The following is a 14,526-nucleotide window of genomic DNA, read 5'->3' as shown; positions in this document are numbered from 1 at the left end:
GGGCGGAGCCCCAGGAACCACGTCATGCACGTGATATTTTTAAACATTGCAGATGGGCACTTTTTATCAAACCGCGGGTATATACACAACACATAACTTCAAAGCGGTTGCAGATAATAAACGAAATATTTTGAGGCAGCACAACATAGAAAAAGGGTAAAATTTGTAAAAAGTCGCCGGCGGGCGAAGCGAGCCAGAAAAATTTGGCCTTTTGTAAAAAGATTTTGGAATTAAATTCTAATTATGTGATATTAGCTTTGGCAATTTCTTAGCCAAAGTAAACATCAAGAGGCTTTTTACGGTAAATCTAGCAGGCGTAAAGCTTTTATGACATAGGGCTAGGGGGATATATAACTAGCCCTCGGCTAAGGATTTGTTTTTTATTGCGACCATTATTGCATAAAATTTAGCAAGCTTATATTTATAGACGCCATCCACCTTTCTTCCCGTTCTTTATATTTTTCAATCCTCGGCAGCCCGGTCGAAAGTTCTTTTCTTTTTTATTCTTGTCCCTTTTTTTCATATTCTGATTTTTCAATTTAGCTTTTGGCTACCTTCATTTCCCGTTTCTTTTTGCCCCTTTCTCCCATTTTCCCGCCATTCTTGCCTGTGCCATTGAGTCATAATATATCCCTCTCTTGCTAATCATGCTAATATATTAGTATATTTTAGGATATTTTGTACTTTCTCAAATGTTCTTTCATTCCTTTTCCCGCTTTCCTTCCATTTTCTCTATTTATGTTCTTTCTTTCTGTCCCTTTCTTTTCACTTTTTCCATTTCCCTCCCTCCCTTTCTTTCTTTCTTAATTCTTTCTTTCCCTTTCTCTCTTTCTCCCTTTTCTCCTTTTTTAAATTTTCCCGGTGAAATCCGCCAGGGGGGGGGGGGGCAGCTTGCCCCCTGACCACCGCCTGTTACGCTACTGCTTGCTCGCTAACATATATATATATATATATATATATATATATATGACAGTTTAACAAATCGATTACAGTATAGCCATCGAAAAAATATAGTTATAGGCCTTTAACCGAAAGATAGTAGTAGGCTTATTATGTAGGCCTACATCAGTGTACATGACTTTATATCCCGTATATATAGCCCTTAGTGTGTGTGTGTGTGGGGGGGGGGGGGAGTGTCTTCTAAATTTTTGAATTTTCATTTCAATATATTGCTATCACCCCCCCCCCCCCATTGCTCGTACCGGATTTACGCCACTGCAATATGGTGCACAGACAAAGATTTAATTCTTTTACAATAAAGCTAGTAAAAATTAATGAGGGTCAAATTCGCAAATTTCCAAGTAAAACCCCTCTTCTGTCATGGTTGCACTCATATGTGGCAAAGGACGGATTATATTAAAGGCGTGCAATGAGTTAAATCACGTTTTAAATTAAGAACAAGCCTGTATATCTCTAGAAACAATGAGAGCTGTTTTTTTCTTTAGATCCAGAAACGGTGCATTCTAGACGCATTTTGTCAATATGAAAAGGATGGGTTACCTTCCTAAATGAATTATTATGCGAACGCGAAGCAAGAGCTGTTTTTTTTTCTATTCCAATCTAGGGAACAAAATTAATTTAAAGGAAAATGAAACCTTTGGAACAAGAAATCTTGTGTGAAAACAGACAAATCAAGAAACAGATCAACGAAAGTTTGAGAAAAATTGGTAGATCATGTATTCTTTCTATAGGAGGGCATGTACTACAGATTTTATGTATAAAGAGTTTGTATCACCATAAGAAAGAGCAAAAAGAGACATTTTGGTGGCATTTTATAGGATTTTCCACAGGGGGGGCAAAATCGGCCGCCCAAAAATTTGACAAGCAAAAAAAAAAAAAAAAAAAAAAAAAAGGTCTTCAGACTCTTCAGGGGGGGCATTGAAGGTCTTCAAGTTCGTCAGGGGGGGGGGGGCAAAAAAGGTCTTTTAAGCTCGTCAGGTATATGTCTTTTGTATGGGTTGTGGCTCGTCAGGGGGGCAGAGTGCCCCCTCTGCCCCCCCCCGTAGGTACGCTAGTGGAGGGTCTCCATAGTATTAGTGATCGCAATATTCAAATGCTCATAACTTTCTCATTATTTGTCCGATTTTTCTCAAACTTTCTTTGTTCTGCTTCTTTGGCCCACTTCTTCAAAAAGTTCATTCCCCTTTAATGGTCAAGTCCACCTCAGAAAAATGTTGATGTGAATGAATAGAGAAAAATCAGACAAGCATAATGCTGAAAATTTCATCAAAATCGGATGTAAAATGATAAAGTTATGACATTTTAAAGTTTCGCTTATTTTTCACTAAATAGTTATATGCACTTTTTAGTCAAATGCAAATGAGAGAATCGATGATGTCCCTCACTCACTATTTCTTTTGTTTTTTATTGTTTGAATTATACAATATTTCAATTTCTACAGATTTGACTGAACCACAAATTGTTAAACAATGGTAATTCCATATGTTCAGGGAGAAATAAAACTTTGTTTGACAGGAAAATGGGGATAGAATTAGAATATTTCATATTTTATAAGATAAAATACAAAGAAATAGTGAGTGAGTGATGTCATCAGCTCCCATTTGCATACCGATCGGTGTGTGCATATAACTGTTTTGTGAAATTATGCGAAACTTTAAAATGTCATAACTTTCTTATTTTACATCGGATTTTGATAAAATTTTCAGCGTTATGCTTGTTGAATTTTTCTCTTTTTATTCACATCAGGTTTTTGTTGGGGTGGACTTGTCCTGCAAGGACTATTTTGAGCACGATCTACTTAAAGCATTATTAGGGAAATTGTGAAGAGGATATGCAATGGTTAGCAGACATGCGAACCCCACAAAGCACGATTTTTTTTTAATATAAACCTCGGAAAGCACATTTTGTCATCATACAAAAAAGATGGCCATCTTCATATTCCTTTTCCGAAGAGCGCGCCGAGACTTTTTGATTTTCCGCTCTATTAAAAGGGGACAATATTCAAGGAATATTTGCAGAAATTCGTAAAAAAGGATGTATCTCATGCATTATTCAAATAGGCCTATTGAGAACGCGACGTTTTCTTGTATATTTAGGCCTGAAAACAGAATATTTCAAGCACTTTTAGTGATTATGAACAGGACGCAAGCATTTTTTAAAAACAATCATTCAATCGAATTTTTTGAAAACCTGTCATGAAAAGGAGATTTTAGTAGTTTGTTAGAATTCACTTATCAAAATGTACGCACACTTCATTAGCTGATAAGTTTTGGCAATTACACTTGAAAAGTGATTTTTTTAAAGAACTTTATGGAATACACGAACAGGATAGGTGCTTCACAAATCAAATAATGCCATTGCGCAGCGTTGAGCTGAAAAAATGATATTCAGACCTTAAAACGGGACATTTTATTGAGAACAATGTCAAATCAATTTTTAAATCATACAAAATAAATAAAGCTTGGTGTCCGAGCTGAAATTTATTTTGTACAATGTCTTCAAAGCTATATTTTAAGCTCCATTTAAGCCTCTTGAACCAGATATCTATCTCGTCGAATATGCAATGCAAAAATTTTATACAGTAACAGAGTAAAAGACTTTATATTTTTCAAAGCTTCTATTATTCACTTATCTCCCTCTTATTTTTCCTTTTTTTTTTCTCGTCTCCTTTCATTTTTTTCTTTTCACTTGTTTTTCTTTCTCTTAATTTCACAAAACATATACATGCACATCCCAAAACGAGGGAACTGGTGACATCACTCACTATTTCTTTTGTATTTTATTGTATGAAATATTCTAATTTTCTTCCCATTGTCCTGTGAAACAAAATTGTATTTCTCCCTGAACATGTGGAATTACCATTGTTATAGAGCAACATGTATATTGGTTCATAAAGCGCCTATTTTTTCAGATGTCCTTTTACCCGCCATTATTCAGGAAAAGTTCATGAACCAATGCATCATATTGCGAGTATATATGACCTTTCTTAAGTGAGAAGTTTTGACCTGTTCTTAATTGATCAAGAGTATAGCGCTTTCTTAGCCACCCGTGGAACTGTAGCGCCTGCTACACCCTGCCCTGCAGACATGGTAGAGGTATTATATCAATTGGGCCAAATCACCATCCAAAGTAGATTTTAAGAGTTTGGGGAGCACTACCGTTTCCATTAATTGAATCGTGAAAAGAGGGCGCCCATATCTCCATGCTGCTATGCAGGTTGGACAGTAAATTATTAAAAAAAGGATAGAAAAATAAAACAAAGTAAGAATAACAACATTTATCAAAAAATGACAATAAAAAGTCACAAACTTTAATTTGGTGCTGTTAAATAGGTTTGCTCTGGCGACAATTGCTCTGATGGAAAATCAGCACATTAGGCCAATCATAAAACCTAACCTCCACAAATAAAAAGAAACCTGTAATCATTATTTTTACATCATTCTTAACCAAAAACTGTATTCCTATGCCCTCTGAGATATTAAGACTGGAGCAATACCACAGGAGCATGTGTCGTGTCACCATTTAACAATTCCATTAAGTGGTTCCATTAAATATACTCCAAGTACTCCAAAATAAAACACAAAGTGATAAATGATTTGCAGTTTACTACGATTTATTAGTTCAGTTTTCAAGGACAGCCATTATTAAAGTATAGTAATCAAATTACAGATACTTAAAACAATGTTATAATGACATCTACAACAACATACAATATAGAAACCCATCAAGAACCAAGTTACAAATCAAATATGTAATTCCATTATTTGTAGTTTACAGTTTAACATTTCCATCTTCCAAGAAACTTACTCTGAATAGTTTTCATAATGACACAAAGATTTATGAAAGTATATTGACACAACACAAAACAGTGTAGGTCATGAATAAAACATGGATTATAAATTTGAACAATATTATTGTTTTAATTCTTAATATTGTGATTACTATCATTGTTATCATAAATTACATACATGTAATCCTATTTTTTTCATTTCATTGGTAACATTGGGGCAATTCCATGAGGCATAATACCTTTAATCTAAATCATAAATATGTAATAATTAAATAGAATGTATGTGTGCTACCAGGATTGGATCAACGGGGGCACAGAGGGTATGTCCCGAACCCTGAATATTTAACATAAAAAGTACCTTTCCGTAAGTAATGCCCCCTTTTGAGGATACAAAATAGGTTCATTTTATTTCATAGCAAACCAAATTTTTTCCTTTTGTCAACAAAATACCTGCTACCATAACAGTCTTGAATGAGTGAATCCACCCATGTGAATATCAAAACACTCTTTTATTTTGAGTGGTACCAGTGAAATACATTTAGACATATTTTTTAATTTTAAACAATATTTTCTTGCAATTTTTGAATAGCACACCTTTTAAGTCTAATTATTTTTCCACTCATCTGCAGATCGAAAATTACTGGCATTGAATTCACATTATTAAAGAAATGTTTTTCTTAAAATAACCAAAACAGAAGGTCTGCAACCCTTGCAATGTAATGTCAATAATGCAACAATTGTGGTTCTGTTTGGTATACTGTATACATATTGATTTTGTTGTTCTCAAATATTTGTAAATTTCATCATTGATATTATCATTACTACTATTGTCATGATGGTTAATATTCATTTGACAAATACTTCACTGAGTAATGAAAGTGAGTCTAGTGTCCTAATATTGATGTCATGTTTAATTACTCGCATTTGATCAATCCATATTACTGTATGACTCTGTGAATACTAGACAAAAGAAGTATGATTTACGTTTCCCCTTATTACAAGCTACTCAAAGAATATCACAATTTCACAAACACTCAATGAAAGATTAAGATATGAGTTGAAATACTGAACTCTATGTTTATGTCAAGTACATGCTCTCTGGGTGTGTGTGGTCAAAACTCCCCACCATACAGGTGTCAGAGGCATTGTAATTTTGTTCTATAATTGAAGTTCCATGGTCAAATCATTTCCTTTATCATGTTTGTTCTTATACTGCAAAAGAAGTGAGTTGTTGCCGACCAATGCTTACAGTATGTTGCTGCCAATTTGCCAATGAGATATTCATTTTTTCCCCCAAAATTGCTTGAATGACTCTTCCACCTTGAAATAAAAGTCAATTACAAAACAATACTGTATAATTGTTGGTGATAACTTTGGTCTTGGTAATAGTGTCCCAAAATTTCTGAAAAATATATTTCAGTTACCTAATGTACAAAGTCCTTTAAAATGTTTTATCCAACATCCCTTGCTTCTGCAGTATAATGCGATGATGTGTCCACATAATCACTCACTGGTTACACAACTTCGAACTCGAATTCAAATCCTATGTCAGTCATATAGTCATCTGAATAGAGTCTCACGCAGAAGAAGTTACTCTCAGATGTAAGAACATTACCAGGTTGGAGATCGTTTCCACATTCACTTCAAAGATAAAGGAAGGTGTAAATAGTTATTTTTGGTAAATCCTCCCAAAAGTGTATGTTACTTTTCCAAATGATTATATGAATGCATGCGTCCTAAAAATGGTTATGGTGGGAAGGACATATGTGTTTTATTGGATAAATCAAAATATTTTACATCAAAACTTAATTTGATAAGGTGCCTGATCCAATATCTACGTAGTTTTTGTCGTTTCTTTTAAACACATCCTCAGAATCAGCAGAAATTTCAAAATATAATTTCTGCCATTATCCAATCACAAAATATGTAAAATAAGTGGTCAAAGAGCTATTTTAAATAAAAGAAAATAAGAACATTATAGAGAAAGGGTGCTAGATTTACATTTAAATCCTACTTGCAGGATAAATGTCACATTTAAATTCTAATTCGTAAATATTTCATTCAATGACCATTACATTTTTGTAATGTCATAGTGTTCGATATGATACTGCAGCAGGGGCGGAAATCTCTCCCAAAAGGTAGGGGGACACAGGGGCGGATCCAGCCTTCGCCAATAGGGGGGCGGCGGCGGAAATTTGTTTCAGCCATAATTTCCCCGATCGGCAGCTCGAAGATGATTTTTTTTTCTTTCAAGGGGTAGTCCTCATTAGTCACTTCTTAGCTTTATTCTTATAAATTAATATATAATATCATAATCCTTATTTATATGATGCGAGCGCGAAGCGCAAGCAAATTTTTTGATTTTTTTTGTATTTTTTCCTAAAATTTGAACATTCTGGGCAATGTTTGTTATCCTGAAAAAGATGTGTACGCAACTTAATAATTACTACGAATGCAAAGCGCGAGTACAAATGAACTGATGGAAAAAATACCTGTTAAAGTAGCATTTAACTATCAAATAATGCGAGCGCGAAGCGCGAGCAATTTTTTAAAAACTTATTCACCTAAAGAATGGAAATTCTAAGAACTTTTTGTAACTCAAGCAGAATAGGTATATAAGTAAACAATTGATGCGAGCGAAAAATTTCGAGATTTAGTCCTATAATATTTACTGAACGAGACACTATTCATGTTTTGTAAATCATGAAAAGGATGAGTATTAATAATGCTAGCGCAAAGCGCGAGCAGAAATTTTTTATATACGTTTTGAACTGGTACCTGTTGAAAAGGTAACTGTTAAGGACTGCTTGCACTTAGCCATGAAGGCGTTACATATTTCAACAATAGAAAAGTGCGAGTGCGAAGCGCGAGCTGAAAATTTTTGAACTTTCTAAAGAAAGAATGGAAAATTTTAATCAGTTTTTGTAATCGTGAACAGGATAGCTATATAATTTAATAATTGATGAGAGCGGGAAGCGCGAGCAGAAAAAAAATCGAGATTTAGACCTAAAAATTGGCCACTCTGTTCATGTTTTGTAAATCATGAAAAGGATGGGTAATATGGGGTCTTCCTACATTAATAATGCGAGCACAAAGCGCGAGCAGAACAATTTTGATATTGCGATCTGAAACTGGATAATGATTTAAATAGAGAACAAGTTGAGTATCTGAATAAACATGCGCGCGCGTGTTTCATATTTAGACATAGAATCTAGGCATTCTAACTACATCTTTAATCATGAAAATCATGAAACTTTGATATTCCGATCTGAAAAAAAGAATCAATTTCAGCTTTATATTTCAAGCACTTTGTAGAAAAATTGTAAGGTGGATATGGATCGCACTTAAAAAAGAGCTGATATTTTCATTATTATTACTCTGAGCTTTGACATAGGACCGGGACATCCTTACGACATGTCATCATATGAAAACGATGACTATCTTCCTATTCCTCTTGCTAAGCGAGATGAAACAAAAGGGACAATTTGATTATTAAATTAATATCATATTTATTAATGCCTAATGAGGGCGCGAAATCTGATATTATGGCATAAAAACTGGACATTTTACTTTTGTAATTATGAATAGGATGCATCAGTTAATATATTTTTGACCATTAATGCGAGCGCAAATCGCGAGCTAAAATCTTTGATAAACTGTCTCATGAAAAGGGGATTTTAAGTAGTTTGTTGTATAATCAATATTGAAACATATATAACTCGCCTATCAAAATGCGAGCGTGCAGCGCGCTAGCTGATACGTCTCAACAATCAGACCTGAAAAGGGATATTTTGAAAACTTCATGAAAAATAATAGGTACCTGATAAATCAAAATTTGCGAGCGCGCAGCGCAAGCAGCAAATGTTAATATTCAGACCATAAAACTGACATTTTTACAGAGCACTTTTAAAAAATCAATTTGTAAATCACATAAAATAATGAAAGTTCGATTTCCGAGGTGAAATATGTTTTGTATATTGACTTCTAAACTTGACATTCGAGCTCCATATTGAACAAGATATGTAGGTCATCTAACAGGCAATGCGAGCGCGAAGCGCGAGCGAAAATTTTATATAGTGGCACGAAAGATTATTTTTATTTTCCAAGTCTTCCTCTCATTTTATTTTATGCACTCGTCGTCCTTCTCTTCTTTTTCTCCTCTCTTTTCCCTCTATTCCTTCTTTCTTTCCCTTTTTTCTTTTTTTTTCTTCGCCAAGAGGGGGGGGGGGGGGGTGGTGGGCCCCTCGGCCCCCTGGTCCGCCAACGGGGACAAGGGGCGGGAAAATTTGACAAGCAAAAAAAGGTTATCATCCCAAAAGTAAGGTCATATCGTCCCAAAATACATGTTTTATTTCGATTTAGAATGATGTATTTCTTACCATCATAAAAGACCAAAAATAGTAGGGGGGACATTTGATATTGTGTCCCCCTTACTATTTTGAGTAGGGGGGACACGTCCCCCCTGTCCCCCCTGGGATTTCCGCCCATGTACTGCAGTATAGATCATACCAAAGATACTACAAGGGGAAGATCGGACACTTCAGCGATTTTTTGGAACGCTCCTAAACGCTCAATAAATGCTCATGGGGAAGGACGCCCACTAGTGTTGAGTAATTAAACCATCATACATCGGCATGCAGCTGTGTAAAAAACTAATGGGGAATTTTTGAGAGGGCTCAAGGGTGGTGCATGGGAATTAATTCCACCTTTTATTACCCAGAAACCTCTGAAATATATTCATCTTTAATGAAGATAAACAAAATTGAAGAAAAACAAATTTAAATGTAAAAATCGTCTATTCCTTCAACCCTTCACCATTTCTCTCATATGTCTGTACACAACCATCTGGCCATACGCAAAGGTAAAAAAAGGTTGTTACTCAATGCTGTAGGGCGCTCTTCCCGAGCATTTCATTACGCGGTCTATGTACTGTCCACTAGCGTACCTACAGGGGGGGGGGGCACTCTGCCCCCCCCCTGACGAGCCACATCCCATACAAAATACATATCACTGTCCCCCTGACGAACTTGAAAGACCTTTTATGCCCCCCTGACGAGCTTGAAGACCTTTATTGCCCCCCCCCCCCCTGACGAGCTTGAAGACCTTTTTTTTTTTTTTTTTTTTTTTTTTTTTGCTTGTCAATTTTTTGGGCGGCCGATTTTGCCCCCCCTGCGGAAAATCCTAGGTACGCCACTGGTACTGTCCGATCTTCTCCTTGTAGTATCTTTGATCATACTACTGAACCTTTACTAAAGCTTTAGAAAGGCTTTAATCACCACTGCCAATGAAGGTCAAGTTTGAAAGAAGGTTTCCAGTAAACTTGTTTTAGAAAGCATAATGAGAGCGGCCTCTATACCATTTTCCACTGACGGCATCACAGGGAATTATTGGAGCATTACAGTAAAAGGACAAGAACGAGATGATTATGGTGAGACATACCCAAGATGGCTATCAAAGTGTCTGACAAAGTGCATTTCATTATGACATAGAAAAGTATAGCATCTGTTATGCACTTGGTTAGAAATTCAGATCATTCATGCATGCATGATAATGCATGTTTGAAACTTTGCTCTGCATTACGTCAAACCCTCATTAGAGGACAACCGCTTCTCAGATTTTGAGCTACGATGTTATACCCTTGTTTAAAAAAAACCTCATTAGAGGATCCAAGACATTTCATTTCAGGCTCTACTAACCCTGGTAATCCCTCTTATGTAACTTTTCACCTCAGCAGGCAAGCCTGAGCATTGAGCCAAGGTTAGACAATAAACAACAGGTGTGATATTACGTAAGAGCAGCTCTGCCTGTTGTAGTCCATTAATTGTAGTTGATATTTAATCAAGTTTTCAAAGGCGTATTTTATTGAGAAATCCAATGTTAATTTGTTTTCAATTTCGAACAAAGAAAATTGACCCCGAAATAAAAGGAAACTTTTGAGGAGAATAAGAATGACGGCATGCGCTGGCGAGCAGAGTTTGCTGGAAAAAAAGATGTCATGAATATGCAAATGTCTGAGCTGACAATTGGGACAAATAGCATGTGCGCTATGTAAGCTGTGAGCGCGATATGAATATGGACTTATAAAGTAATTAGTGCACATGTGCTTCATGTGCCCTTGCCTTGATGTGATAATACATGTCTTCAGACAAGCATACTCACGTTTCAGGGCACTGAAGTATGGATTCTTGATAATATAAAGTGACCATATCCCAGAAGCAATCTGCATCTGGCTCCACACCAAATTTAACAACGGTCATCTTCAGCTTACTGCCTTCCGGAGCCTGAAAGAAATTAATGAATTCATGATTATGCAAACTTGTAATTAAGGGTAATTTAGCTGAAATCTCCCACAGGGGTCGGTACTTGGCCCCATCCTGTTTACAAGTTGTATCACACCAATTTGAAATATGATAATCTTCATTACACTGTACATGTTGATGATATCCAACTCTTTTCTCATTTTGATGTTAATTATTCTAATTAATGTCTTATCGAATATTGCCACAGTATTGATAAAATGATATCTGCCAACTTTCTGTCTTATACTGTCCAAAATACTCCATTATCCACAAAAAACTAAACTCTAAAAGAAGGTAATGATGTCATTCCATTGTCATGCATTGTAGTTAATCTTGGGTTACTCTTGATTCTCCATTTTCTCAGACTGACCATTCGCACATGTAAAAACAAACATGTGGTGAATAAGTTGCTTTATACAATGAGCTCTTCCAGCCAGGCGCGGATCCAAAATTTTGTGGGGAGGGGGGCCCAAATTTGACCTGATTTTTGGCGCCCATGTGTACTTTTCGAAAAATGGCGCCCCCTCCCTCCCGGCCAGGCTAACTTAAATGTAGCTTAAATGCCTTGAATGTATTTTGAATTATCTTATTACATAATCACATAAAAAAAGGCAATTAAAGACCACTTTTTTAATGTGTTCTTGAACAAAAAATCCATGAATATATAATGTAATATCAATGGGAGCGCGAAACGCGAGCGATTTTGGGGGGTCTCAATTTGGTTTAACTTCTCACCAGAGTAGGCCCTACTAGAATATTGTGTGAACGGGAGCTGTAGTTTCTTTACTAGTTGTTTAGAATAGCCCTTATTAATATCAATGATAACCTCTTGGGAATAATGCAATCTCGAAGCAATCGACTCAATCTCCTCATCAGTAGCGAAGCTGTGATTTATTCAGCAGGGTTGCACGGGGGGGGGGGCTTGTTGAACTTTTGTAGAGGGCACCAAGATAAAACAATAAAAATAAAATGGGGGTAGAAGTTAAAGAAATTCCGAAATTTTATTCTTAAAAACACATTGAGGTATCTCACAAGGCCTAAATAAATAATGATAACGCGAAGCGCGATATACACTACTCAAAAAAAGTTAAGGACCACTTTTTAAAACGTACATAAAGATTTTATACAAGGTGTTTTATTTCTGGAAATACCTCAGTACAACTGTCCTAAATGTCCTTAAACACGCTGTAATCAATTTCACGCATGGGTGGTTTCAGTTGTTGCACAATGTCTCTCGCATCACTGCACATCCTGAAAAGTGGGCCCCGAGGGGTATCAGCTACCGACATGAAGTGGTAAAAACGAATGTCTGAGTGTCTTTCAGGCAGTTCAGTAACGAGTGTGACCACCTCCTGCAGCAATAACGGCTTCACAGCGCTGTCTCATGGAGCTGATGAGGCGATTGATGTCTCTGACGTCTAGTGCATCCCATGCAGCCTCCAGAGCCACACCCAGCTGCTGCAGTCCAAGTGGATGGGCTTCGAGCTGCTCGAGACTCCTCCCCATCATGTCCCAGACGTGCTCTATCGGGTTTAAGTCCGGGGACCTCGCTGGCCACTCCATACGCTCAATCCCCTGGCCCTCAAGGAACTCGGTCACCACCCTAGCTCGGTGGGCACGGGCATTGTCATCCATGAAAATGATGTTTTGTCCCACATTTTCTGCAAATGGCACCACTATAGGTTCAAGGACCTCATCCCTGTACCTCACTCCTGTCATTGCTCCCCCTGGGACCACGTAGAGACGAGTACGGTTGGCGTAGGTGATGCCTCCCCACACCATGACGCTGCCTCCCCCATAACGGTCATGTTCTGCAATACAGGGGTCTGCAAATCTCTCTCCTGGTCGCCTCCAGACTCGAGAACGTCCATCATTGTGGTCAAGGGAAAATCTGCTCTCATCTGTGAACAGAACTCTACGCCATTGCTGTCTGGTCCATCTGACATGCTCCCGGGCCCAGTTGAGACGAATTCTTCTGTGAGCAGGGGTGAGTGGGACACACTGAGCTGGCCGTCTGGCATGCATATTGGCTCTGTGAAGTCGGTTACGGATTGTTTGAGTGGAAACAATCACTCCAGTTGCTGCAGCGAAGTCATTGTTGAGGCGGCGTGCACTGTGAAAGCGGTTGCGGAGGCTGAGATTCGTCAAGTAGCGATCATCTCTAGGGGTTGTCGAAACTGGTCGGCCACTGCGGGGTCTCTCGGAGTATAGCCCTGTCTCTCGGTGTCTTTGATTTGCTCTGCTAATGACACTGTGTGACACGCCCATCATTCTGGCTACTCTTCGCTGACTGAGGCCAGCTTCCAGCATCCCTAGGGCTCCTAGAGACATTGTGCAACAACTGAAACCACCTATGCGTGAAATTGATTACAGCGTGTTTAAGGACATTTAGGACAGTTGTACTGAGGTATTTCCAGAAATAAAACACCTTGTATAAAATCTTTATGTACGTTTTAAAAAGTGGTCCTTAACTTTTTTTTAGTAGTGTATTTGACATAAAATTTGGAAAATAATATTATATTTCACCATAATCCCTTTCCTTTTCTCTCTTTTTTTTCTTGGTCGTGATTTTTTTTTTTTTTTTTTTTGGGGGGGGACAAAACGCCCATGTCCTAACATTCATTTCCTAGCTTTGCGTTATAAACAACATTAATGTGCAATAATCTCATAAGCCCTATGCGAGGAAAAAAAAAATAAATTTCATGTATTTTGACCTAAAAATTGAACATTCTGGGCAATGTTTGTGAACCTGAACAAGATGCGTATGTAACTAGATAATTACTACGAGCGCGAAGCGCGAGCAGAAATTTTTAACGTGCGTTCTGACCTGGTCGAAAAAGGACCTGTTAAGGAAGTTTTGCAGTTAGCCATTAAGACAATACATATTTCAACGATTAAATAATGCGAGCGCGAAGCGCGAGCTGAACATTTTTGATATTCCAACCTAAAAAATTAGATTTAAAACCCCCAACGGGACATTCGATTCAGGTTTTGTCACTCATGAAAAATGATGGGTAGTTTTTGGTATCTTCCTACATTAATAATGCGAAAGCAAAGCGCGAGCAGAAAATTTTGATATTCTGATCTAAAACTGGATAATTTTAGCACGTTTTTAATAAGATCAAGATGCGTATCTTGATAAACATGCATGCACGTGTTTTAGAGTTAGACAAAATCTGGGCATTCTGAATACATTTCATTTTTCATCATGAAAATCAATAATGCGAGCGCGGATCGCGAGCTGGAAATAATATTTGAAATTCCGATATGAAATGGGTCAATTTAAGCAATATTTAAAGCACTGTGTATATAGGGGAATTGTGAAGTGGATGTAGAAAGTACTTAATAAATGATTCGAGCGCGAAGCGCGAGCTGATATTTTATTATTATATAGGATCGAGACATTTTAGGCCTAAGGACATTTTGTCATATAAAAATGATGCCTATCTTTTATTCCTCTTCCTAGAACGTGTCGAT

The 14,526-nt window shown here is 37.1% G+C and overlaps 1 long non-coding RNA gene across 1 annotated transcript; it reads right to left on the bottom strand.

Moving 5' to 3' along the window:
• Window positions 1–4,555: 4,555 nt before the first annotated feature.
• Window positions 4,556–11,159, bottom strand: LOC129253735 (uncharacterized). The gene is made up of 2 exons (XR_010292717.1): window positions 10,910–11,159; window positions 4,556–6,391 (listed from the first exon to the last, which is right to left on the bottom strand). It is a non-coding gene; the product is annotated as an uncharacterized LOC129253735 (long non-coding RNA).
• Between the last annotated feature and the right edge of the window lie 3,367 nt (window positions 11,160–14,526).

This window comes from Lytechinus pictus, chromosome 2 (assembly GCF_037042905.1).
Source record: "Lytechinus pictus isolate F3 Inbred chromosome 2, Lp3.0, whole genome shotgun sequence".
NCBI classification, from domain to species: domain Eukaryota; kingdom Metazoa; phylum Echinodermata; class Echinoidea; order Temnopleuroida; family Toxopneustidae; genus Lytechinus; species Lytechinus pictus.
The sequence above is the reverse complement of the archived record's forward strand: the minus strand, read 5'-3'. Positions and strand labels throughout refer to the sequence as shown.